The 25,732-nt window shown below is 44.6% G+C and overlaps 1 long non-coding RNA gene across 7 annotated transcripts; it reads left to right on the forward strand.

Moving 5' to 3' along the window:
• On the forward strand, nucleotides 1-25,732 carry LOC125787232 (uncharacterized). Of its 7 annotated transcripts, none has more exons than XR_007429145.1 (6): nucleotides 1-185; nucleotides 337-530; nucleotides 682-2,118; nucleotides 5,286-5,339; nucleotides 14,635-15,363; nucleotides 25,441-25,732. It is a non-coding gene; the product is annotated as an uncharacterized LOC125787232 (long non-coding RNA). The 7 variants fall into 7 exon arrangements; XR_007429151.1 differs by having other exon boundaries at nucleotides 14,635-15,298; nucleotides 25,409-25,732; XR_007429148.1 differs by having other exon boundaries at nucleotides 1,027-2,118.

A 25,732-nucleotide genomic window follows, 5' to 3' on the forward strand; every position in this document is an offset into this window, starting at 1 on the left:
AAGGTGTTGCTAACTGGTTGCTAGGCAGTTGCTATAATTTCTAAAGTGGTTGCTAAGTGGTTGCTAGGCAGTTGCTAACGTTTTCCTAGTGGTTGCTAAGGTGTTGCTAAGTGGTTGCTAGGCAGTTGCTATCGTTTCTAAAGTGGTTGCTAAGCTGTTGCTAGGCTGTTTCTAACGTTTTCCTGGTGGTTGCTAAGGTGTTGCCAACTGGTTGCTAGGCAGTTGCTATAATTTCTAAAGTGGTTGCTAAGTGGTTGCTAGGCAGTTGCTAACGTTTTCCAGGTGGTTGCTAAGGTGTTGCTAAGTGGTTGCTAGGCAGTTGCTAACGTTTTCCAGGTGGTTGCTAAGGTGTTGCTAACTGGTTGCTAGGCAGTTGCTATAATTTCTAAAGTGGTTGCTAAGTGGTTGCTAGGCAGTTGCTAACGTTTTCCTAGTGGTTGCTAAGGTGTTGCTAAGTGGTTGCTAGGCAGTTGCTATCGTTTCTAAAGTGGTTGCTAAGCTGTTGCTAGGCTGTTTCTAACGTTTTCCTGGTGGTTGCTAAGGTGTTGCTAACTGGTTGCTAGGCAGTTGCTATCATTTCTAAAGTGGTTGCTAAGTGGTTGCTAGGCAGTTGCTAACGTTTTCCAGGTGGTTGCTAAGGTGTTGCTAAGTGGTTGCTAGGCAGTTGCTAACGGTTTCCAGGTGGTTGCTAAGGTGTTGCTAACTGGTTGCTAGGCAGTTGCTATAATTTCTAAAGTGGTTGCTAAGTGGTTGCTAGGCAGTTGCTAACGTTTTCCTAGTGGTTGCTAAGGTGTTGCTAAGTGGTTGCTAGGCAGTTGCTATCGTTTCTAAAGTGGTTGCTAAGCTGTTGCTAGGCTGTTTCTAACGTTTTCCAGGTGGTTGCTAAGGTGTTGCTAACTGGTTGCTAGACAGTTGCTATAATTTCTAAAGTGGTTGCTAAGTGGTTGCTAGGCAGTTGCTAACGTTTTCCAGGTGGTTGCTAAGGTGTTGCTAAGTGGTTGCTAGGCTGTTTCTAACGTTTTCCAGGTGGTTGCTAAGGTGTTGCTAACTGGTTGCTAGGCAGTTGCTATAATTTCTAAAGTGGTTGCTAAGTGGTTGCTAGGCAGTTGCTAACGTTTTCCAGGTGGTTGCTAAGCAGTTAATAGGTGGTTGCTAAACCCTGGCTGGGGTGCCGGGGTGTCCAAACTTTTGACTGATAGGTGCTCCATACAGCAACTCCTCCATACACTCACAGTACTGGAGGAGCAGGGGAGAGAAGGGGTTCCGTGCGCAGAGCTGCTCGTGTGTGAGATAGAACTCTGGGCCCCCCATTCATTTCTATGGGAAAACTTCGTACGACAATTGTACGAAAACCGTACGACGTATCGTCAAAACGTTTACATTTTCGGAAAGAACGCGGTAAGGTCTATAGACCGTCTGATTTTTGTATTTGTATGTCAAAAATTGTGGCGGTTACGGACGTTTAAAATTTCGCCCCATTCATTCCTATGGGAAAAAAATGCGTACGTTTACGAAGTTTTTACGAAAACCGTACGATGTATCGCTTCAAAAAGCACAAGCAACCTAATCGGGTATAGGTTCTACGATACTGCAAAATTTCGTGATTCTACGTCAAAAGCTGTAGGAGGAGTAGTGTTTTAAATTTTGTTGCGAGAATAATAATAATAATAATAACTAGAAAAGGCAAAGTTCGTGAACGAACTTTAAGTTGGCTTGGAAAAGAACGCTAATAACGTTAAAAAGTTAAAATGGTTGCTAAGCTGTTTCTGTCTGAAGAGTGTGAAGAGTCGTGGATATGCTGTTAACTTTTGGCTAAACGCTAAATGCCAAAAACGCCGAAATCTAAAAATGTTTGGTTAAACGCTGAAATCTAAAAACGTTTGGTTAAACGCTGAAATCTAAAAACGCTTGGTTAAACGCTGAAATCTAAAAACGTTTGGTTAAACGCTGAAATCTAAAAACGTTTAGTTAAACGCTGAAATCTAAAAACGTTTGTTTAAATGCTGAAATCGTAAAACTTCTGGTTAATCTTTTGATTGCCAATTTGATCCTAGGCAGTTGCTATCATTTCTGAAGTGGTTGCTAAGCTGTTGCTAGGCAGTTGCTAATGTTTTCCAGGTGGTTGCTAAGCTGTTGCTAACTGGTTGCTAGGCAGTTGCTAACATATTACAGGTGGTTCCTAAGGTGTTGCTAGGTGGTTGCTAGGTTGTTGCTAGGGTGTTGCTATGGTATGCGGGGTGGTTGCTAAGATGTTGCTAGGTGGTTGCTAGGTGGTTGATAACTTGTTGCTAGGTGGTTGCTAAGGTGTTGCTATGGTATCCGGGGTGGTTGCTAAGGTGTTGCTAGGTGGTTGCTAGGCAGTTGCTATCATTTCTAAAGTGGTTGCTAAGTGGTTGCTAGGCAGTTGCTAACGTTTTCCTAGTGGTTGTTAAGGTGTTGCTAAGTGGTTGCTAGGCAGTTGCTAACGTTTTCCAGGTGGTTGATAAGTGGTTGCTAGGCAGTTGCTAACGTTTTCCAGGTGGTTGCTAGGCAGTTGCTAAGTGGTTGCTAGGCAGTTGCTAACGTTTTCCAAGTGGTTGCTAGGCAGTTGCTAAGTGGTTGCTAGGCAGTTGCTAACGTTTTCCAGGTAGTTGCTAAGTGGTTGCTAGGCAGTTGCTAACGTTTTCCAGGTGGTTGCTAGGCAGTTGCTAAGTTGTTGCTAGGCAGTTGCTAACGTTTTCCAGGTGGTTGCTAAGTGGTTGCTAGGCAGTTGCTAACGTATTCCAGGTGTTTGCTAGGCAGTTGCTAAGTGGTTGCTAGGCAGTTGCTAACGTTTTCCAGGTGGTTGCTCAGTGGTTGCTAGGCAGTTGCTAACGTTTTCCAGGTGGTTGCTAAGTGGTTGCTAGGCAGTTGCTAACGTATTCCAGGTGGTTGCTAGGCAGTTGCTAAGTGGTTGCTAGGCAGTTGCTAACGTTTTCCAAGTGGTTGCTAGGCAGTTGCTAAGTGGTTGCTAGGCAGTTGCTAACGTTTTCCAGGTGGTTGCTAAGTGGTTGCTAGGCAGTTGCTAACGTTTTCCAGGTGGTTGCTAAGTGGTTGCTAGGCAGTTGCTAACATTTTCCAGGTGGTTGCTAGGCAGTTGCTAAGTTGTTGCTAGGCAGTTGCTAACATTTTCCAGGTGGTTGCTAAGTGGTTGCTAGGCAGTTGCTAACGTATTCCAGGTGGTTGCTAGGCAGTTGCTAAGTGGTTGCTAGGCAGTTGCTCACGTTCTCCAGGTGGTTGCTCAGTGGTTGCTAGGCAGTTGCTAACGTTTTCCAGGTGGTTGCTAAGTGGTTGCTAGGCAGTTGCTAATGTATTCCAGGTGGTTGCTAGGCAGTTGCTAAGTGGTTGCTAGGCAGTTGCTAACGTTTTCCAAGTGGTTGCTAGGCAGTTACTAAGTGGTTGCTAGGCAGTTGCTAACGTTTTCCAGGTGGTTGCTAAGTGGTTGCTAGGCAGTTGCTAACGTTTTCCAGGTGGTTGCTAGGCAGTTGCTAAGTGGTTGCTAGGCAGTTGCTAACGTTTTCCAAGTGGTTGCTAGGCAGTTGCTAACGTTTTCCAGGTGGTTGCCCAGTGGTTGCTAGGCAGTTGCTAACGTTTTCCAGGTGGTTGCTAAGTGGTTGCTAGGCAGTTGCTAATGTATTCCAGGTGGTTGCTAGGCAGTTGCTAAGTGGTTGCTAGGCAGTTGCTAACGTTTTCCAAGTGGTTGCTAGGCAGTTGCTAAGTGGTTGCTAGGCAGTTGCTAACGTTTTCCAGGTGGTTGCTAAGTGGTTGCTAGGCAGTTGCTAACATTTTCCAGGTGGTTGCTAGGCAGTTGCTAAGTTGTTGCTAGGCTGTTGCTAACGTTTTCCAGGTGGTTGCTAAGGTGTAGCAAACTGGTTGCTAGGCAGTTGCTAACGTATTCCAGGTGGTTGCTAAGGTGTTGCTAAGGTGTTGCTAGGCAGTTGCTAACGTTTTCCAGGTGGTTGCTAAGGTGGTTGCTAAGCAGTTAATAGGTGGTTGCAAAGCCCTGGCTGGGGTGCCGGGGTGTCCAAACTTTTGACTGATAGCTGCTCCATACAGCAGCTCCTCCATACACTCACAGTACTGGAGGAGCAGGGGAGAGAAGGGGTTCCGTGCGCAGAGCTGCTCGTGTGTGAGATGGAACTCTGGGCCCCCCATTCATTTCTATGGGGCAACTTCGTACGACATTTGTACGAAATCCGTACGACGTATCGTTTCGTAAAGCATATTTTCGGAAAGAACTCACTAAGTTCTATAGACCATCCGAATTTCGTCTTCATATCTCAAAAATTGTGACGTTCACAGCCGTTCAAAAATCTTCTAGTTCATTGTCTATGGAAAAAATGACGTACGTTTACGAAGTTTTTACGAAAACCGTACGATATATCGCTCCAAAAAGCACAAGCAACTATAGGTCCCACGATCCCTGAAAATTTCGTGATTCTACGTTGAAAGCCCTAGGAGGAGATGTGTTTAACAAAAGTGGGGAAGAATAATAATAATAACTAGAAAAAGTAAAGTTCGTGAACGAACTTTAAGTTGGCTTGGAAAAGAACGCTAATAACGTTAAAAAGTTAAAATGGTTGCTAAGCTTTTTCCGTCTGAAGAGTGTGAAGAGTCATTGATATGCTGTTAACTTTTGGCTAAACGCTAAATGCTAAAAACGCTGAAATCTAAAAACATTTGGTTAAACGCTGAAATCTAAAAACATTTGGTTAAACGCTGAAATCTAAAAACATTTGATTAAACGCTGAAATCTAAAAACGTTTGGTTAAACGCTGAAATCTAAAAACGTTTGGTTAAACGCTGAAATCTAAAAACATTTGATTAAACGCTGAAATCTAAAAACGTTTGGTTAAACGCTGAAATCTAAAAACGTTTGGTTAAACGCTGAAATCTAAAAACGTCTGATTAAACGCTGAAATCTAAAAACGTTTGATTAAACGCTGACATCTAAAAACGTTTGGTTAAACGCTGAAATCTAAAAACGTTTGGTTAAACGCTGAAATCTAAAAACGTTTGATTAAACGCTGAAATCTAAAAATGTTTGATTAAACGCTGAAATGTAAAAACGTCTGGTTAAACACTGAAATCTAAAAACATTTGATTAAACGCTGAAATCTAAAAACGCTTGATTAAACGCTGAAATCTAAAAACGTTTGATTAAACGCTGAAATCTAAAAACGCTTGTTTAAATGCTGAAATCGTAAAACTTTTGGTTAAACTTTTGATTGCTAATGTGTTGCTAGGCGGTTGCTAATGTTTTCCAGGTGGTTGCTAAGCTGTTGCTAACTGGTTGCTAGGCAATTGCTAACATATACCAGGTGGTTGCTAGGTGGTTGCTAGGGTGTTGCTAGGTTGTTGCTAAGGTGTTGCTATGGTATCCGGGTTGGTTGCTAAGATGTTGCTAGGTGGTTGCTAACGTGTTCCTAGGTGGTTGCTAAGATGTTGCTATGGTATCCAGGGTGGTTGCTAAGGTGTTGCTAGGTGGTTGCTAGGTTGTTGCTAGGTGTTGCTAGGTGGTTGCTAAGGTGTTGCTATGGTATCTGGGGTGGTTGCTAAGGTGTTGCTAGGTGGTTGCTAAGGTGTTGCTATGCGGTTGCTAAGGTGTTGCTATGGTATCCGGGGTGGTTGCTAAGGTGTTGCTAGGTGGTTGCTAGGTGGTTGCTAAGGTGTTGCTATGCGGTTGCTAAGGTGTTCCTATGGTACCTGGGGTGGTTGCTAAGGTGTTGCTAGGTGGTTGCTAGGGTGTTGCTATGGTATCCAGGTTGGTTGCTAAGTGGTTGCTAGGTGGTTGCTAAGGTGTTGCTAGGAGGTTGCTAAGGTGTTGCTATGGTATCCGGGGTGGTTGCTAAGGTGTTGCTAGGTGGTTGCTAAGGTGTGGCTATGGTATCCGGGGTGGTTGCTAGGTGTTGCTAGGTGGTTGCTAAGGTGTTGCTATGGTATCCGGGGTGGTTGCTAAGGTGTTGCTAGGTGGTTGCTAGGTGGTTGCTAAGGTGTTGCTAGGTGGTTGCTAAGGTGTTGCTATGGTATCCGGGGTGGTTGCTAAGGTGTTGCTAGGTGGTTGCTAGGTGGTTGCTAAGGTGTTGCTAGGTGGTTGCTAAGGTGTTGCTATGGTATCTGGGATGGTTGCTAAGGTGTTGCTAGGTGGTTGCTAAGTGGTTGCTAGGTGGTTGCTAAGGTATTGCTAGGTGGTTGCTAAGGTGTTGCTATGGTAACCGGGGTGGTTGCTAAGGTGTTGCTAGGTGGTTGCTAGGTGGTTGCTAAGGTGTTGCTAGGTGGTTGCTAAGGTGTTGCTATGGTATCTGGGGTGGTTGCTAAGGTGTTGCTAGGTGGTTGCTAGGCAGTTGCTATCATTTCTAAAGTGGTTGCTAAGTGGTTGCTAGGCAGTTGCTAACGTTTTCCTAATGGTTGCTAAGGTGTTGGTAAGTGGTTGCTAGGCTGTTGCTATCATTTCTAAGGTGGTTGCTAAGTGGTTGCTAACGTTTTCCTAGTGGTTGTTAAGCTGTTGCTAAGTGGTTGCTAGGCAGTTGCTAACGTTTTCCAGGTGTTTGCTAAGTGGTTGCTAACTGGTTGCTAGGCAGTTGCTATAATTTCTAAAGTGGTTGCTAAGTTGTTGCTAAGTGGTTGCTAGGACGTTGCTAACGTTTTCCAGGTGGTTGCTAAGTTGTTGCTAAGTGGTTGCTAGGCAGTTGCTAACGTTTTCCAGGTGGTTGCTAAGGTGGTTGCTAAGCAGTTAATAGGTGGTTGCAAAGCCCTGGCTGGGGTGCCGGGGTGTCCAAACTTTTGACTGATAGCTGCTCCATACAGCAGCTCCTCCATACACTCACAGTACTGGAGGAGCAGGGGAGAGAAGGGGTTCCGTGCGCAGAGCTGCTCGTGTGCAAGATATAGATCTTGCTAAGGTGTTGCTATGGTATCCGGGGTGGTTGCTAAGATGTTGCTAGGTGGTTGCTAAGGTGTTGCTATGCGGTTGCTAAGGTGTTGCTATGGTATCTGGGGTGGTTGCTACGGTGTTGCTAGGTGGTTGCTAAGGTGTTGCTATGGTATCCGGGGTGGTTGCTAAGGTGTTGCTAGGTGGTTGCTAAGGTGTTGCTATGGTATCTGGGGTGGTTGCTAAGGTGTTGCTAGGTGGTTGCTAGGTGGTTGCTAAGTGGTTGCTAGGTGGTTGCTAAGGTATTGCTAGGTGGTTGCTAAGGTGTTGCTATGGTAACCGGGGTGGTTGCTAAGGTGTTGCTAGGTGGTTGCTAGGTGGTTGCTAAGGTGTTGCTAGGTGGTTGCTAAGGTGTTGCTATGGTATCTGGGCTGGTTGCTAAGGTGTTGCTAGGTGGTTGCTAGGCAGTTGCTATCATTTCTAAAGTGGTTGCTAAGTGGTTGCTAGGCAGTTGCTAACGTTTTCCTAATGGTTGCTAAGGTGTTGGTAAGTGGTTGCTAGGCTGTTGCTATCATTTCTAAAGTGGTTGCTAGGCAGTTGCTATCGTTTCTAAGGTGGTTGCTAAGTGGTTGCTAACGTTTTCCTAGTGGTTGTTAAGGTGTTGCTAAGTGGTTGCTAGGCAGTTGCTAACGTTTTCCAGGTGTTTGCTAAGTGGTTGCTAACTGGTTGCTAGGCAGTTGCTATAATTTCTAAAGTGGTTGCTAAGTTGTTGCTAAGTGGTTGCTAGGCAGTTGCTATCATTTCTAGAGTGGTTGCTAAGTGGTTGCTATGCAGTTGATAACGTTTTACAGGTGGTTGCTAAGGTGTAGCTAACTGGTTACTAGGCAGTTGCTAACGTATTCCAGGTGGTTGCTAAGTGGTTGCTAGGCAGTTGCTATCATTTCTAAAGTGGTTGCTAAGTGGTTGCTCAGCAGTTGCTAACGTTTTCCTAGTGGCTGTTAAGGTGTTGCTAAGTGGTTGCTAGGCAGTTGCTATCGTTTTTAACGTGCTTGCTAAGTGGTTGCTAGGCAGTTGCTTTCATTTCTAAAGTGGTTTCTAAGCTGTTGCTAGGCAGTTTCTAACGTTTTCCTGGTGGTTGCTAAGGTGTTGCTAACTGGTTGCTAGGCAGTTGCTAACGTTTTCCAGGTGGTTGCTAAGATGTTGCTAAGTGGTTGCTAGGCAGTTGCTAACGTTTTCCAGGTGGTTGCTAAGGTGGTTGCTAAGCAGTTAATAGGTGGTTGCTAAACCCTGGCTGAGGTGCCGGGGTGTCCAAACTTTTGACTGATAGCTGCTCCATACAGCAGCTCCTCCATACACTCACAGTACTGGAGGAGCAGGGGAGAGAAGGGGTTCCGTGCGCAGAGCTGCTCGTGTGCGAGATGGAACTCTGGGCCCCCCATTCATTCCTATGGGGAAACTTCGTACGATAATTGTACGAAAACCGTACGACATATCGTTTCGTAAAGCATATTTTCGGAAAGAACTCACTAAGTTCTATAGACCATCCGAATTTCGTCTTCGTATCTCAAAAATTGTGACGTTCACAGCCATTCAAAATTCTTCTAGTTCATTGTCTATGGAAAAAAGGGCGTACGTTTACGAAGTTTTTACGAAAACCGTACGATATATCGCTCCAAAAAGCACAAGCAACGTAATTCACTATAGGTCCCACGATCCCTGAAAGTTTCGTGATTCTACGTTAAAAGCCCTAGGAGGAGTAGCGTTTAACAGAAGTGAGGAAGAATAATAATAATAACTAGAAAAGGCAAAGTTCGTGAACGAACTTTAAGTTGGCTTGGAAAAGTACGTTAATAACGTTGAAAAGTTAAAATGGTTGCTAAGTGGTTGCTAGGCAGTTGTGATCATTTCTAAAGTGGTTGCTAAGCGTTTGCTAGGCAGTTGCTAACGTTTTCCAGGTGGTTGCTTAGGTGTTGCTAAGCAGTTGCTAGTCAGTTGCTAACGTATTCCACATGGTTGCTAAGTGGTTGCTAGGTGGTTGCTAAGCAGTTGCTAACGTTTTCCAAGTGGTGGCTAAAGTGTAGCTAACTGGTTGCTAGGCAGTTGCTATCATTTCTAAAGTGGTTGCTAAGTGGTTGCTTGGCAGTTGCTAATGTATTCCACATGGTTGCTAAGTGGTTGCTAGGCAGTTGCTAACATTTTCCAGGTGGTTGCTAAGGTGTAGCTAACTGGTTGCTAGGCAGTTGCTATTAATTTTAAAGTAGTTGCTAGGCAGTTGCTAACATATTCCTCATGGTTGCTAAGTGGTTGCTAGAGAGTTGCTATAATTTCTAAAGTGGTTGCTAAGTGGTTGCTAGGCAGTTGCTAACGTTTTCCAGGTGGTTGCTAAGGTGTTGCTAACTGGTTGCTAGGCAGTTGCTAACGTATTACACATGGTTGCTAAGTGGTTGCTAGGCAGTTGCTAACATTTTCCAGGTGGTTGCTAAGATGTTGTTCAGTGGTTGCTAGGCAGTTGCTATGATTTCTAAAGTGGTTGCTAGGCAGTTGCTAACGTTTTCCTAGTGGTTGCTAAGGTGTTGCTAAGCGGCTGCTATGCAGTTGCTATCATTTCGAAAGTGGTTGCTAAGTGGTTGCTAGGCAGTTGCTAACGTTTTCTTAGTGGTTGCTAAGGTGTTGCTAAGTGGTTGCTAGGCAGTTGCTATCGTTTCTAAAGTGGTTGCTAAGTGGTTGCTAGGCAGTTGCTAACCTTTTCCAGGTTGTTGCTAAGTGGTTGCTAGGCAGTTGTTAACATTTTCCAGGTGGTTGCTAAGATGTTGTTAAGTGGTTGCTAGGCAGTTGCTATAATTTCTAAAGTGGTTGCTAGGCTGTTGCTAACGTTTTCCTAGTGGTTGCTAAGGTGTTGCTAAGCGGTTGCTAGGTAGTTGCTATCATTTCTAAAGTGGTTGCTAAGTGGTTGCTAGGCAGTTGCTAACGTTTTCCTAATGGTTGCTAAGGTGTTGCTAAGTGGTTGCTAGGCAGTTGCTATCATTTCTAAAGTGGTTGCTAAGTGGTTGCTAGGCAGTTGCTAACATTTTCCAGGTGGTTGCTAAGGTGTTGCTAACTGGTTGCTATGCAGTTGCCATCATTTCTAAAGTGGTTGCTAAATGGTTGCTAGGCAGTTGCTAACATTTCCCAGGTGGTTGCTAAGGTGTAGCTAACTGGTTGCTAGGCAGTTGCTCTTATTTTTAAAGTAGTTGCTAGGCAGTTGCTAACGTATTCCTCATGGTTGCTAAGTGGTTTCTAGAGAGTTGCTATCATTTCTGAAGTGGTTGCTAAGCGGTTGCTAGGCAGTTGCTAACGTTTTCCAGGTGGTTGCTAAGGTGTAGCTAACTGGTTGCTAGGCAGTTGCCAATGTATTCCACATGGTTGCTAAGTAGTTGCTAAGTGGTTGCTAGGCAGTTGCTAACGTTTTCCAGGTGGTTGCTAAGGTGTTGCTAACTGGTTGCTAGGCAGTTGCTAACGTATTCCACATGGTTGCTAAGTGGGTGCTAGGCAGTTGCTAACATTTTCCAGGTGGTTGCTAAGATGTTGTTAAGTGGTTGCTAGGCAGTTGCTATGATTTCTAAAGTGTTTGCTAGGCAGTTGCTAACGTTTTCCTAGTGGTTGCTAAGGTGTTGCTAAGCGGTTGCTAGGCAGTTGCTATCATTTCTAAAGTGGTTGCTAAGTGGTTGCTAGGCAGTTGCTAACGTTTTCCTAGTGGTTGCTAAGGTGTTGCTAAGTGGTTGCTATGCAGTTGCCATCATTTCTAAAGTTGTTGCTTAATGGTTGCTAGGCAGTTGCTAACGTTTTCCTAGTGGTTGCTAAGGTGTTGCTAAGCAGTTGCTAGGCAGTTGCTATCATTTCTAAAGTGGTTGCTAAGTGGTTGCTAGGCAGTTGCTAACGTTTTCCTAGTGGTTGCTAAGGTGTTGCTAAGTGGTTGCTAGGCAGTTGCTAACGTTTTCCAGGTGGTTGCTAAGGTGGTTGCTAAGCAGTTAATAGGTGGTTGCAAAGCCCTGGCTGGGGTGCCGGGGTGTCCAAACTTTTGACTGATAGCTGCTCCATACAGCAGCTCCTCCATACACTCACAGTACTGGAGGAGCAGGGGAGAGAAGGGGTTCCGTGCGCAGAGCTGCTCGTGTGTGAGATGGAACTCTGGGCCCCCCATTCATTTCTATGGGGCAACTTCGTACGACATTTGTACGAAATCCGTACGACGTATCGTTTCGTAAAGCATATTTTCGGAAAGAACTCACTAAGTTCTATAGACCATCCGAATTTCGTCTTCATATCTCAAAAATTGTGACGTTCACAGCCGTTCAAAAATCTTCTAGTTCATTGTCTATGGAAAAAATGACGTACGTTTACGAAGTTTTTACGAAAACCGTACGATATATCGCTCCAAAAAGCACAAGCAACGTAATTCACTATAGGTCCCACGATCCCTGAAAATTTCGTGATTCTACGTTGAAAGCCCTAGGAGGAGATGCGTTTAACAAAAGTGGGGAAGAATAATAATAATAACTAGAAAAGGCAAAGTTCGTGAACGAACTTTAAGTTGGCTTGGAAAAGAACGCTAATAACGTTAAAAAGTTAAAATGGTTGCTAAGCTGTTTCTGTCTGAAGAGTGTGAAGAGTCGTGGATATGCTGTTAACTTTTGGCTAAACGCTAAATGCCAAAAACGCCGAAATCTAAAAATGTTTGGTTAAACGCTGAAATCTAAAAACGTTTGGTTAAACGCTGAAATCTAAAAACGCTTGGTTAAACGCTGAAATCTAAAAACGTTTGGTTAAACGCTGAAATCTAAAAACGTTTAGTTAAACGCTGAAATCTAAAAACGTTTGTTTAAATGCTGAAATCGTAAAACTTCTGGTTAATCTTTTGATTGCCAATTTGATGCTAGGCAGTTGCTATCATTTCTGAAGTGGTTGCTAAGCTGATGCTAGGCAGTTGCTAATGTTTTCCAGGTGGTTGCTAAGCTGTTGCTAACTGGTTGCTAGGCAGTTGCTAACATATTACAGGTGGTTCCTAAGGTGTTGCTAGGTGGTTGCTAGGTTGTTGCTAGGGTGTTGCTATGGTATGCGGGGTGGTTGCTAAGATGTTGCTAGGTGGTTGCTAGGTGGTTGATAACTTGTTGCTAGGTGGTTGCTAAGGTGTTGCTATGGTATCCGGGGTGGTTGCTAAGGTGTTGCTAGGTGGTTGCTAGGCAGTTGCTATCATTTCTAAAGTGGTTGCTAAGTGGTTGCTAGGCAGTTGCTAACGTTTTCCTAGTGGTTGTTAAGGTGTTGCTAAGTGGTTGCTAGGCAGTTGCTAACGTTTTCCAGGTGGTTGATAAGTGGTTGCTAGGCAGTTGCTAACGTTTTCCAGGTGGTTGCTAGGCAGTTGCTAAGTGGTTGCTAGGCAGTTGCTAACGTTTTCCAAGTGGTTGCTAGGCAGTTGCTAAGTGGTTGCTAGGCAGTTGCTAACGTTTTCCAGGTAGTTGCTAAGTGGTTGCTAGGCAGTTGCTAACGTTTTCCAGGTGGTTGCTAGGCAGTTGCTAAGTTGTTGCTAGGCAGTTGCTAACGTTTTCCAGGTGGTTGCTAAGTGGTTGCTAGGCAGTTGCTAACGTATTCCAGGTGGTTGCTAGGCAGTTGCTAAGTGGTTGCTAGGCAGTTGCTAACGTTTTCCAGGTGGTTGCTCAGTGGTTGCTAGGCAGTTGCTAACGTTTTCCAGGTGGTTGCTAAGTGGTTGCTAGGCAGTTGCTAACGTATTCCAGGTGGTTGCTAGGCAGTTGCTAAGTGGTTGCTAGGCAGTTGCTAACGTTTTCCAAGTGGTTGCTAGGCAGTTGCTAAGTGGTTGCTAGGCAGTTGCTAACGTTTTCCAGGTGGTTGCTAAGTGGTTGCTAGGCAGTTGCTAACGTTTTCCAGGTGGTTGCTAAGTGGTTGCTAGGCAGTTGCTAACATTTTCCAGGTGGTTGCTAGGCAGTTGCTAAGTTGTTGCTAGGCAGTTGCTAACATTTTCCAGGTGGTTGCTAAGTGGTTGCTAGGCAGTTGCTAACGTATTCCAGGTGGTTGCTAGGCAGTTGCTAAGTGGTTGCTAGGCAGTTGCTCACGTTCTCCAGGTGGTTGCCCAGTGGTTGCTAGGCAGTTGCTAACGTTTTCCAGGTGGTTGCTAAGTGGTTGCTAGGCAGTTGCTAATGTATTCCAGGTGGTTGCTAGGCAGTTGCTAAGTGGTTGCTAGGCAGTTGCTAACGTTTTCCAAGTGGTTGCTAGGCAGTTACTAAGTGGTTGCTAGGCAGTTGCTAACGTTTTCCAGGTGGTTGCTAAGTGGTTGCTAGGCAGTTGCTAACGTTTTCCAGGTGGTTGCTAGGCAGTTGCTAAGTGGTTGCTAGGCAGTTGCTAACGTTTTCCAAGTGGTTGCTAGGCAGTTGCTAACGTTTTCCAGGTGGTTGCCCAGTGGTTGCTAGGCAGTTGCTAACGTTTTCCAGGTGGTTGCTAAGTGGTTGCTAGGCAGTTGCTAATGTATTCCAGGTGGTTGCTAGGCAGTTGCTAAGTGGTTGCTAGGCAGTTGCTAACGTTTTCCAAGTGGTTGCTAGGCAGTTGCTAAGTGGTTGCTAGGCAGTTGCTAACGTTTTCCAGGTGGTTGCTAAGTGGTTGCTAGGCAGTTGCTAACATTTTCCAGGTGGTTGCTAGGCAGTTGCTAAGTTGTTGCTAGGCTGTTGCTAACGTTTTCCAGGTGGTTGCTAAGGTGTAGCAAACTGGTTGCTAGGCAGTTGCTAACGTATTCCAGGTGGTTGCTAAGGTGTTGCTAAGTGGTTGCTAGGCAGTTGCTAACGTTTTCCAGGTGGTTGCTAAGGTGGTTGCTAAGCAGTTAATAGGTGGTTGCAAAGCCCTGGCTGGGGTGCCGGGGTGTCCAAACTTTTGACTGATAGCTGCTCCATACAGCAGCTCCTCCATACACTCACAGTACTGGAGGAGCAGGGGAGAGAAGGGGTTCCGTGCGCAGAGCTGCTCGTGTGTGAGATGGAACTCTGGGCCCCCCATTCATTTCTATGGGGCAACTTCGTACGACATTTGTACGAAATCCGTACGACGTATCGTTTCGTAAAGCATATTTTCGGAAAGAACTCACTAAGTTCTATAGACCATCCGAATTTCGTCTTCATATCTCAAAAATTGTGACGTTCACAGCCGTTCAAAAATCTTCTAGTTCATTGTCTATGGAAAAAATGACGTACGTTTACGAAGTTTTTACGAAAACCGTACGATATATCGCTCCAAAAAGCACAAGCAACGTAATTCACTATAGGTCCCACGATCCCTGAAAATTTCGTGATTCTACGTTGAAAGCCCTAGGAGGAGATGCGTTTAACAAAAGTGGGGAAGAATAATAATAATAACTAGAAAAGGTAAAGTTCGTGAACGAACTTTAAGTTGGCTTGGAAAAGAAAGCTAATAACGTTAAAAAGTTAAAATGGTTGCTAAGCTTTTTCCGTCTGAAGAGTGTGAAGAGTCATTGATATGCTGTTAACTTTTGGCTAAACGTTTGATTAAATGCTGAAATCTAAAAACGTTTGGTTAAACGCTGAAATCGTAAAACTTTTGGTTAAACTTTTGATTGCTAATGTGTTGCTAGGCAGTTGTTATCCTTTCTGAAAAGGTTGGTAAGCTGTTGCTAGGCAGTTGCTAATGTTTTCCAGGTGGTTGCTAAGCTGTTGCTAACTGGTTGCTAGGCATTTGCTAACATATACCAGGTGGTTGCTAAGGTGTTGCTAGGTGGTTGCTAGGGTGTTGCTAGGTTGTTGCTAAGGTGTTGCTATGGTATCCGGAGTGGTTGCTAAGATGTTGCTAGGTGGTTGCTAATGTGTTGCTAGGTGGTTGCTAAGGTGTTGCTATGGTATCTGGGGTGGTTGCTAAGGTGTTGCTAGGGTGTTGCTAGGTGGTTGCTAGGGTGTTGCTAGGTGGTTGCTAAGGTGTTGCTATGGTATCTGGGGTGGTTGCTAATGTGTTGCTAGGTGGTTGCTAAGGTGTTGCTATGGTATCTGGGGTGGTTGCTAAAGTGTTGCTAGGGTGTTGCTAGGTGGTTGCTAGGGAGTTGCTAGGTGGTTGCTAAGGTGTTGCTATGGTATCTGGGGTGGTTGCTAAGGTGTTGCTAGGTGGTTGCTAGGGTGTTGCTATGGTATCCGGGGTGGTTGCTAAGGTGTTGCTAGGTGGTTGCTAGGTGGTTGCTAAGGTGTTGCTAGGTGGTTGCTAGGTGGTTGCTAAGATGTTGCTATGTGGTTGCTAAGGTGTTGCTATGGTATCCTGGGTGGTTGCTAAGGTGTTGCTAGGTGGTTGCTAAGGTGTTGCTATGCGGTTGCTAAGGTGTTGCTATGGTACCTGGGGTGGTTGCTAAGGTGTTGCTAGGTGGTTGCTAGGGTGTTGCTATGGTATCCGGGGTGGTTGCTAAGGTGTTGCTAGGTGGTTGCTAGGTGGTTGCTAAGGTGTTGCTAGGTGGTTGCTAAGGTGTTGCTATGGTATCCTGGGTGGTTGCTAAGGTGTTGCTAGGTGGTTGCTAAGGTGTTGCTATGTGGTTGCTAAGGTGTTACTATGGTACCTGGGGTGGTTGCTTAGGTGGTTGCTAGGTGGTTGCTAGGGTGTTGCTATGGTATCCGGGGTGGTTGCTAAGGTGTTACTAGGTGGTTGCTATGTGGTTGCTAAGGTGTTGCTATATGGTTGCTAGGCAGTTGCTAACATATTCCACATGGTTACTAAGTGGTTGCTAGGCAGTTGCTGTAATTTCTAAAGTGGTTGCTAAGCTGTTGCTAGGCAGTTGCTAACGTTTTCCAGTTGGTTGCTAAGGTGTTGCTAAGTGGTTGCTAGGCAGTAACTATCATTTCTAAATTGGTTGCTAAGTGGATGCTAGGCAGTTTGCTAACATATTCCACGTGATTGCTAGGTGGTTGCTAAGCAGTTGCTAACATATTCCACATGATTGCTAAGTGGTTGCTAGGCAGTTGATTATGTTTTTCAGGTGGTTGCTAAGCTGTTGCTATTTGGTTGCTAGGCAGTTGCTATCATTTCTAGAGTGGTTGCTAAGATGTTGCTATGCAGTTGCTAACGTTTTCTAGGTGGTTGCTAAGGTGTAGCTAACTGGTTGCTAGGCAGTTGCTATAAGTTCTAAAGTGGTTGCTAAGCAGTTGCTAATGTTTTCCTAGTGGTTGTTAAGGTGTTGCTAAGTGGTTACTAGGCTGTTGCTATCGTTTCTAAAGTGGTTGCTAAGTGGTTGCTAGTGTTTGCTAAGTGGTTGTTAGGCAGATGCTAACGTTTTCCTAGTGGCTGTTAAGGTGTTGCTAAGTGGTTGCTAGGCAGTTGATATCGTTTTTAACGTGATTGCTAAGTGGTTGCTAAGTGGTTGCTAGGCAGTTGCTTTAATTTCTAAAGTGGTTGCTAAGCTGTTGCTAGGCAGTTTCTAACGTTTTCCTGGTGGTTGCTAAGTTGTTGCTAACTTGTTGCTAGGCAGTTGCTATAATTTCTAAAGTGGTTGCAAAATGGTTGCTAGAAAGTTGGTAATGTATTCCAGGTGGTTACTAAGTGGTTGCTAGGCAGTTGCTAACGTTTTCCAGGTGGTTGCTAAGGTGTTGCTAAGTTGTTGCTAGGCAGTTGCTATCGTTTCGAAGGTGGTTGCTAAGTAGTTGCTAGGCAGTTGCTAACGTTTTCCTAGTGGTTGCTAAGTGGTTGCTAACTGGTTGCTAGGCAGTTGCTTTAATTTCTAAAGTGGTTGCTAAGTGGTTGCTAGGCAGTTGCTAACGTTTTCCTAGTGGTTGCTAAGGTGTTGCTAAGTGGTTGCTAGGCTGTTGCTATCATTTCTAAAGTGGTTGCTAGGCAGTTGCTAACATTTTCCTAGTGGTTGTTAAGGTGTTGCTAAGTGCTTGCTAGGCAGTTGCTATCGATTCTAAGGTGGTTGCTAAGTGGTTGCTAGGCAGTTGCTAACGTTTTCCTAGTGGTTGTTAAGGTGTTGCTGAGTGGTTGCTAGGCAGTTGCTATCATTTATAAAGTGGTTGCTAAGTGGTTGCTAGGCATTTGCTAACGTTTTCCAGGTGGTTGCTAAGTGGTTGCTAACTGGTTGCTAGGCAGTTGCTATCATTTCTAAAGTGGTTGCTAAGTGGTTGCTAGGCAGTTGCTAACGTTTTCCTAGCGGTTGCTAAGTGGTTGCTAACTGGTTGCTAGGCAGTTGCTAACGTTTTCCAGGTGGTTGCTAAGGTGTTGCTAAGTGGTTGCTAGGCAGTTGCTAACGTTTTCCAGGTGGTTGCTAAGCAGTTAATAGGTGGTTGCTAAAACCTGGCTGGGGTGCCGGGGTGTCCAAACTTTTGACTGATAGCTGCTCCATACAGCAGCTCCTCCATACACTCACAGTACTGGAGGAGCAGGGGAGAGAAGGGGTTCCGTGCGCAGAGCTGCTCGTGTGTGAGATGGAACTCTGGGCCCCCCATTCATTTCTATGGGGCAACTTCGTACGACAATTGTACGAAAACCGTACGTCGCATCGTTTCGTAAAGCATATTTTCGGAAAGAACTCACTAAGTTCTATAGACCATCCGAATTTCGTCTTCGTATCTCAAAAATTGTGACGTTCACAGCCATTCAAAATTCTTCTAGTTCATTGTCTATGGAAAAAAGGGCGTACGTTTACGAAGTTTTTACGAAAACCGTACGATATATCGCTCCAAAAAGCACAAGCAACGTAATTCACTATAGGTCCCACGATCCCTGAAAGTTTCATGATTCTACGTTAAAAGCCCTAGGAGGAGTAGCGTTTAACAAAAGTGAGGAAGAATAATAATAATAATAAGAAGATTACGAAGAACAGTAAGTTGGCTTTTCCAAGCCAACTTAATAAGAAGATTACGAAGAACAATAAGTTGGCTTTTCCAAGCCAACTTAATAAGAAGATTACGAAGAACAATAAGTTGGCTTTTCCAAGCCAACTTAATAAGAAGATTACGAAGAACAGTAAGTTGGCTTTTCCAAGCCAACTTAACTAGAAAAGGAAAGTTCGATAACGAACTTTAAGTTGGCTTGGAAAAGTACGTTAATAACGTTGAAAAAGTTAAAATGGTTGCTAAGATATTTCTGTCTAAAGCGTGTGAAGAGTGGTTGCTTTGCTGTTGACTTTCAGCTAAATGTTAAAGTCTAAAAAGTTTTGGCTAACATGGTGAAAAGCTAATAATTGTCTTATAAAGTAATATAAACACTTTACTTTATATATACCTATATAAAGTAAAGTGTTGCTAAGTGGTTGCTAGGTAGTTACTAGGCAGTTGCTAATGTATTCCACATCGTTGCTTAGTGTTTGCTAATTGGTTGCTAAGCAGATTCTTACATATTCCAGGTGGTTGCTAAGCTGTTGCTAACTGGTTGCTAGGCAATTGCTAATGTATTCCACATGGTTGTTAAGTGGTTGCTAGGCAGTTTCTAATATTTTCCAGGTGGTTGCTAAGTGGTTGCTAACTGGTTGCTATGCAGTTGCTAACATATTCCACATGGTTTCCAAGTGGTTGCTAAGGTGTTGATACGGTATCCGGGTTGGTTGCTAAGGTGTTGCTAGGTGGTTGCTAAGGTGTTGCTATGGTATCCAGGGTGGTTGGTAAGGTGTTGCTAGGTGGTTGCTAGGTGGTTGCTAAGGTGTTGCTATGGTATCCGGGGTGTTGCCAAGGTGTTGCTAGGTGGTTGCTAGGGTGTTGCTAGGCGGTTGCTAGGCGGTTGCTATGGTATCCGGGGTGGTTGCTAAGGTGTTGCTAGGTGGTTGCTAGGCGGTTGCTATGGTATCCGGGGTGGTTGCTAAGGTGTTGCTAGGTGGTTGCTAGGTGGTTGCTAAGGTGTTGCTATGCGGTTGCTAAGGTGTTGCTATGGTATCTGGGGTGGTTGCTAAGGTGTTGCTAGGTGGTTGCTAGGGTGTTGCTATGGTATCTGGGGTGGTTGCTAAGGTGTTGCTAGATGGTTGCTAAGGTGTTGCTATGGTATCCGGGGTGGTTGCTAAGGTGTTGCTAGGTGGTTGCTAAGGTGTTGTTATGGTATCCTGGGTGGTTGCTAAGGTGTTGCTAGGTGGTTGCTAGGCGGTTGCTAAGGTGTTGTTATGGCATCCGGGGTGGTGGCTAAGATGTTGCTAGGTGGTTGCTAAGGTGTTGCTATGGTATCCGGGGTGGTTGCTAAGGTGTTGCTAGGTGGTTGCTAAGGTGTTGCTAGGTGGTTGCTAAGGTGTTGCTATGGTATCTGGGGTGGTTGCTAAGGTGTTGCTAGGCGGTTGCTAAGGTGTTGCTAGGCGGTTGCTAAGGTGTTGCCAGGTGGTTGCTAAGGTGTTGCTATGGTATCCGGGTGGTTGCTAGGTGGTTGCTAACGTGTTGCTAGGCGGTTGCTAAGGTGTTGCTATGGTATCCAGGGTGGTTGCTAAGGTGTTGCTAGGCGGTTGCTATGGTATCTGGGTTGGTTGCTAAGGTGTTGCTAGGTGGTTGCTAAGGTGTTGCTAGGTGGTTGCTAGGTGGTTGCTAAGGTGTTGCTAGATGGTTGCTAAGGTGTTGCTATGGTATCCGGGGTGGTTGCTAAGGTGTTGCTAGGTGGTTGCTAGGTGGTTGCTAAGGTGTTGCTATGTTATCCTGGGTGGTTGCTAAGGTGTTGCTAGGTGGTTGCTAGGCGGTTGCTAAGGTGTTGCTATGGTATCCGAGGTGGTTGCTAAATGGTTACTAGGCAGTTCCTAACGTATTCCACATGGTTGCTAAGTGGTTGCTAGGCACTTGCTAATGTTTTCCAGGTGGTTGCTAAGGTGTATCTAACTGGTTGCTAGGCAGTTGCTAATATTTCTGAAGTGGTTGCTAAGCAGTTGCTAGGCAGTTGTTAACGTTTTCCAGGTGGTTGCTAAGGTGTTGCTAACTGGTTGCTAGGCAGTTGCTAACGTATTCCACATGGTTGCTAAGTGGTTGCTAGGCAGTTGCTAACATTTTCCAGGTGGTTGCTAAGGTGTTGCTAACTGGTTGCTAGGCAGTTGCTAACATATTCCAGACATAAAAAGAAAGAGAAAGCAAGACATAGAAAAGTAGAGTGAAAGAGAAGTAGAGAGAAGAGCGAGAAATAAAGAAAGAGTAAGAGAGAATAGAGAAATAGAAAAGTAGCGAGAAAGAGAAATTGAGATGTAGAGAGAGAGAGTGAGAAAGAGAGAAAGAAAGAGTGAGAAATAGAGAAGTAGAGAGTAAAAGAGAGAGTGAGAAATAGAGACGTAGAGAGAGAGTGAGAAAGAGAGTGAGAAATTCAGAAGTAGAGTGAGAAAGAGAGTGAGAAATAGAGAAGTAGAGAGCAAAAGAGAGTGAGAAATAGAGAAGTAGAGAGAGTGAGAAAGAGAGAGTGAGAAATAAAGAAATGTAAAGAGCAAAAGAGAGAGTGAGAAATAGAGAAGTAGAGAGAAAAAGATATAGAGACATAGAGCGTGAGAAAGAGATAAGTAGAGAGCAAAAGAGAGTGAGAAATAGAGAAGTAGAGAGCAAAAGAGAGAGTGAGAAATAGAGACGTAGAGAGAGTGAGAAATAGAGAAGTAGAGAGCAAAAGAGAGTGAGAAATAGAGAAGTAGAGAGAGTGAGAAAGAGAGTGTGAGAAATAGAGACGTAGAGAGAGAGTGAGAAAGAAAGAGTGAGAAATAGAGAAGTAGAGAGCAAAAGAGAGTGAGAAATAGAGAAGTAGAGAGCAAAAGAGAGTGAGAAATAGAGACATAGAGAGAGAGTGAGAAAGAGAGAGTGAGAAATAGAGAAGTAGAGAGCAAAAGAGAGAGTGAGAAGTAGAGAGCAAAAGAGAGAGCGAGAAGTAGATAAGTAGAGAGCAAAAGAGAGAGTGAAAAGTAGAGAGAGAGTGAGAAAGAGAGAGTGAGAGAAGTAGAGAGAGAGTGAGAAAGAGAGAGTGAGAGAAGTAGAGAGAGAGTGAGAAAGAGAGAGTGGTTGCTAAGCAGTTAATAGGTGGTTGCAAAGCGCTGGCTGGGGTGCCCGGGGTGTCCAAACTTTTGACTGATAGCTGCTCCATACAGCAGCTCCTCCATACACTCACAGTACTGGAGGAGCAGGGGAGAGAAGGGGTTCCGTGCGCAGAGCTGCTCGTGTGTGAGATGGAACTCTGGGCCCCCCATTCATTTCTATGGGAAAACTTCGTACGACAATTGTACGAAAACCGTACGTCGTATCGCTTCGCAACCTACTATTAATTTAAAGATCTTGATAAGATCTATTAGCTCGCCGAATTTGGTCTCCGTATCTCAAAAATTGTGACCGTCACGGACGTTCAAAATTCTCCCCCATTCATTCCTATGGGGAAAAAATGCGTACGTTTACGAAGTTTTTACGAAAACCGTACGATAAATCGCTCCAAAAAGCACAAGCAACGTAATTCACTATAGGTCCTACGATCCGTGAAAGTTTCGTGATTCTACGATAAAAGCTCTAGGAGGAGTAGCGTACAGAAAAAAAGGCGTAAGAATAATAATAATAATAACTAGAAAAGGCAAAGTTCGTGAACGAACTTTAAGTTGGCTTGGAAAAGAACGCTAATAACGTTAAAAAGTTAAAATGGTTGCTAAGCTGTTTCTGTCTGAAGAGTGTGAAGAGTCGTGGATATGCTGTTAACTTTTGGCTAAACGCTAAATGCCAAAAACGCCGAAATCTAAAAATGTTTGGTTAAACTCTGAAATCTAAAAACGTTTGGTTAAACGCTGAAATCTAAAAACGCTTGGTTAAACGCTGAAATCTAAAAACGTTTGGTTAAACGCTGAAATCTAAAAACGTTTAGTTAAACGCTGAAATCTAAAAACGTTTGTTTAAATGCTGAAATCGTAAAACTTCTGGTTAATCTTTTGATTGCCAATTTGATGCTAGGCAGTTGCTATCATTTCTGAAGTGGTTGCTAAGCTGTTGCTAGGCAGTTGCTAATGTTTTCCAGGTGGTTGCTAAGCTGTTGCTAACTGGTTGCTAGGCAGTTGCTAACATATTACAGGTGGTTCCTAAGGTGTTGCTAGGTGGTTGCTAGGTTGTTGCTAGGGTGTTGCTATGGTATGCGGGGTGGTTGCTAAGATGTTGCTAGGTGGTTGCTAGGTGGTTGATAACTTGTTGCTAGGTGGTTGCTAAGGTGTTGCTATGGTATCCGGGGTGGTTGCTAAGGTGTTGCTAGGTGGTTGCTAGGCAGTTGCTATCATTTCTAAAGTGGTTGCTAAGTGGTTGCTAGGCAGTTGCTAACGTTTTCCTAGTGGTTGTTAAGGTGTTGCTAAGTGGTTGCTAGGCAGTTGCTAACGTTTTCCAGGTGGTTGATAAGTGGTTGCTAGGCAGTTGCTAACGTTTTCCAGGTGGTTGCTAGGCAGTTGCTAAGTGGTTGCTAGGCAGTTGCTAACGTTTTCCAAGTGGTTGCTAGGCAGTTGCTAAGTGGTTGCTAGGCAGTTGCTAACGTTTTCCAGGTAGTTGCTAAGTGGTTGCTAGGCAGTTGCTAACGTTTTCCAGGTGGTTGCTAGGCAGTTGCTAAGTTGTTGCTAGGCAGTTGCTAACGTTTTCCAGGTGGTTGCTAAGTGGTTGCTAGGCAGTTGCTAACGTATTCCAGGTGGTTGCTAGGCAGTTGCTAAGTGGTTGCTAGGCAGTTGCTAACGTTTTCCAGGTGGTTGCTCAGTGGTTGCTAGGCAGTTGCTAACGTTTTCCAGGTGGTTGCTAAGTGGTTGCTAGGCAGTTGCTAACGTATTCCAGGTGGTTGCTAGGCAGTTGCTAAGTGGTTGCTAGGCAGTTGCTAACGTTTTCCAAGTGGTTGCTAGGCAGTTGCTAAGTGGTTGCTAGGCAGTTGCTAACGTTTTCCAGGTGGTTGCTAAGTGGTTGCTAGGCAGTTGCTAACGTTTTCCAGGTGGTTGCTAAGTGGTTGCTAGGCAGTTGCTAACATTTTCCAGGTGGTTGCTAGGCAGTTGCTAAGTTGTTGCTAGGCAGTTGCTAACATTTTCCAGGTGGTTGCTAAGTGGTTGCTAGGCAGTTGCTAACGTATTCCAGGTGGTTGCTAGGCAGTTGCTAAGTGGTTGCTAGGCAGTTGCTCACGTTCTCCAGGTGGTTGCCCAGTGGTTGCTAGGCAGTTGCTAACGTTTTCCAGGTGGTTGCTAAGTGGTTGCTAGGCAGTTGCTAATGTATTCCAGGTGGTTGCTAGGCAGTTGCTAAGTGGTTGCTAGGCAGTTGCTAACGTTTTCCAAGTGGTTGCTAGGCAGTTACTAAGTGGTTGCTAGGCAGTTGCTAACGTTTTCCAGGTGGTTGCTAAGTGGTTGCTAGGCAGTTGCTAACGTTTTCCAGGTGGTTGCTAGGCAGTTGCTAAGTGGTTGCTAGGCAGTTGCTAACGTTTTCCAAGTGGTTGCTAGGCAGTTGCTAACGTTTTCCAGGTGGTTGCCCAGTGGTTGCTAGGCAGTTGCTAATGTTTTCCAGGTGGTTGCTAAGTGGTTGCTAGGCAGTTGCTAATGTATTCCAGGTGGTTGCTAGGCAGTTGCTAAGTGGTTGCTAGGCAGTTGCTAACGTTTTCCAAGTGGTTGCTAGGCAGTTGCTAAGTGGTTGCTAGGCAGTTGCTAACGTTTTCCAGGTGGTTGCTAAGTGGTTGCTAGGCAGTTGCTAACATTTTCCAGGTGGTTGCTAGGCAGTTGCTAAGTTGTTGCTAGGCTGTTGCTAACGTTTTCCAGGTGGTTGCTAAGGTGTAGCAAACTGGTTGCTAGGCAGTTGCTAACGTATTCCAGGTGGTTGCTAAGGTGTTGCTAAGGTGTTGCTAGGCAGTTGCTAACGTTTTCCAGGTGGTTGCTAAGGTGGTTGCTAAGCAGTTAATAGGTGGTTGCAAAGCCCTGGCTGGGGTGCCGGGGTGTCCAAACTTTTGACTGATAGCTGCTCCATACAGCAGCTCCTCCATACACTCACAGTACTGGAGGAGCAGGGGAGAGAAGGGGTTCCGTGCGCAGAGCTGCTCGTGTGTGAGATGGAACTCTGGGCCCCCCATTCATTTCTATGGGGCAACTTCGTACGACATTTGTACGAAATCCGTACGACGTATCGTTTCGTAAAGCATATTTTCGGAAAGAACTCACTAAGTTCTATAGACCATCCGAATTTCGTCTTCATATCTCAAAAATTGTGACGTTCACAGCCGTTCAAAAATCTTCTAGTTCATTGTCTATGGAAAAAATGACGTACGTTTACGAAGTTTTTACGAAAACCGTACGATATATCGCTCCAAAAAGCACAAGCAACGTAATTCACTATAGGTCCCACGATCCCTGAAAATTTCGTGATTCTACGTTGAAAGCCCTAGGAGGAGATGCGTTTAACAAAAGTGGGGAAGAATAATAATAATAATAAGAAGATTACGAAGAACAATAAGTTGGCTTTTCCAAGCCAACTTAATAAGAAGAAAACGAAGAACAATAAGTTGGCTTTTCCAAAGCCAACTTAACTAGAAAAGGTAAAGTTCGTGAACGAACTTTAAGTTGGCTTGGAAAAGAACGCTAATAACGTTAAAAAGTTAAAATGGTTGCTAAGCTTTTTCCGTCTGAAGAGTGTGAAGAGTCATTGATATGCTGTTAACGCTAAATGCTAAAAACGCTGAAATCTAAAAACATTTGGTTAAACGCTGAAATCTAAAAACATTTGGTTAAACGCTGAAATCTAAAAACATTTGGTTAAACGTTGAAATCTAAGAATGTTTGATTAAACGCTGAAATCTAAAAACGTTTGGTTAAAAGATGAAATCTAAAAACATTTGGTTAAACACTGAAATCTAAAAACGTTTGATTAAACGCTGAAATCTAAAAACGTTTGGTTAAACGCTGAAATCTAAAAACGCTTGTTTAAATGCTGAAATCGTAAAACTTTTGGTTAAACTTTTGATTGCTAATGTGTTGCTAGGCAGTTGCTATCATTTCTGAAAAGGTTGCTAAGCTGTTGCTAGGCAATTGCTAATGTTTTCCAGGTGGTTGCTAAGCTGTTGCTAACTGGTTGCTAGGCAATTGCTAACATATAACAGGTGGTTGCTAAGGTGTTGCTAGGTGGTTGCTAGGGTGTTGCTAGGTTGTTGCTAAGGTGTTGCTATGGTATCCGGGGTGGTTGCTAAGATGTTGCTAGGTGGTTGCTAACGTGTTGCTAGGTGGTTGCTAAGGTGTTGCTATGGTATCCGGGGTGGTTGCTAAGGTGTTGCTAGGGTGTTGCTAGGTGGTTGCTAGGGTGTTGCTAGGTGGTTGCTAAGGTGTTGCTATGGTATCTCGGGTGGTTGCTAAGGTGTTGCTAGGTGGTTGCTAGGGTGTTGCTATGATATCTGGGGTGGTTGCTAAGGTGTTGCTAGGTGGTTGCTAGGGTGTTGCTAGGTGGTTGCTAGGTGGTTGCTAAGGTGTTGTTATGCGGTTGCTAAGGTGTTGCTATGGTACCCTGGGTGGTTGCTAAGGTGTTGCTAGGTGGTTGCTAGGTGGTTGCTAAGGTGTTGCTATGGTACCTGGGGTGGTTGCTAAGGTGTTGCTAGGTGGTTGCTAAGGTGTTGCTATGGTATCCGGGGTGGTTGCTAAGGTGTTGCTAGGTGGTTGCTAAGGTGTTGCTATGGTATCTAGGGTGGTTGCTAAGGTGTTGCTAGGTGGTTGCTAGGGTGTTGCTAGGTGGTTGCTAGGTGGTTGCTAAGGTGTTGCTATGCGGTTGCTAAGGTGTTGCTATGGTATCCTGGGTGGTTGCTAAGGTGTTGCTAGGTGGTTGCTAGGTGGTTGCTAAGGTGTTGCTATGGTACCTGGGGTGGTTGCTAAGGTGTTGCTAGGTGGTTGCTAGGGTGTTGCTATGGTATCCGGGGTGGTTGCTAAGGTGTTGCTAG

Source organism: Astyanax mexicanus, chromosome 23, assembly GCF_023375975.1.
Source record: "Astyanax mexicanus isolate ESR-SI-001 chromosome 23, AstMex3_surface, whole genome shotgun sequence".
Taxonomy (NCBI): Eukaryota; Metazoa; Chordata; class Actinopteri; order Characiformes; family Acestrorhamphidae; genus Astyanax; species Astyanax mexicanus.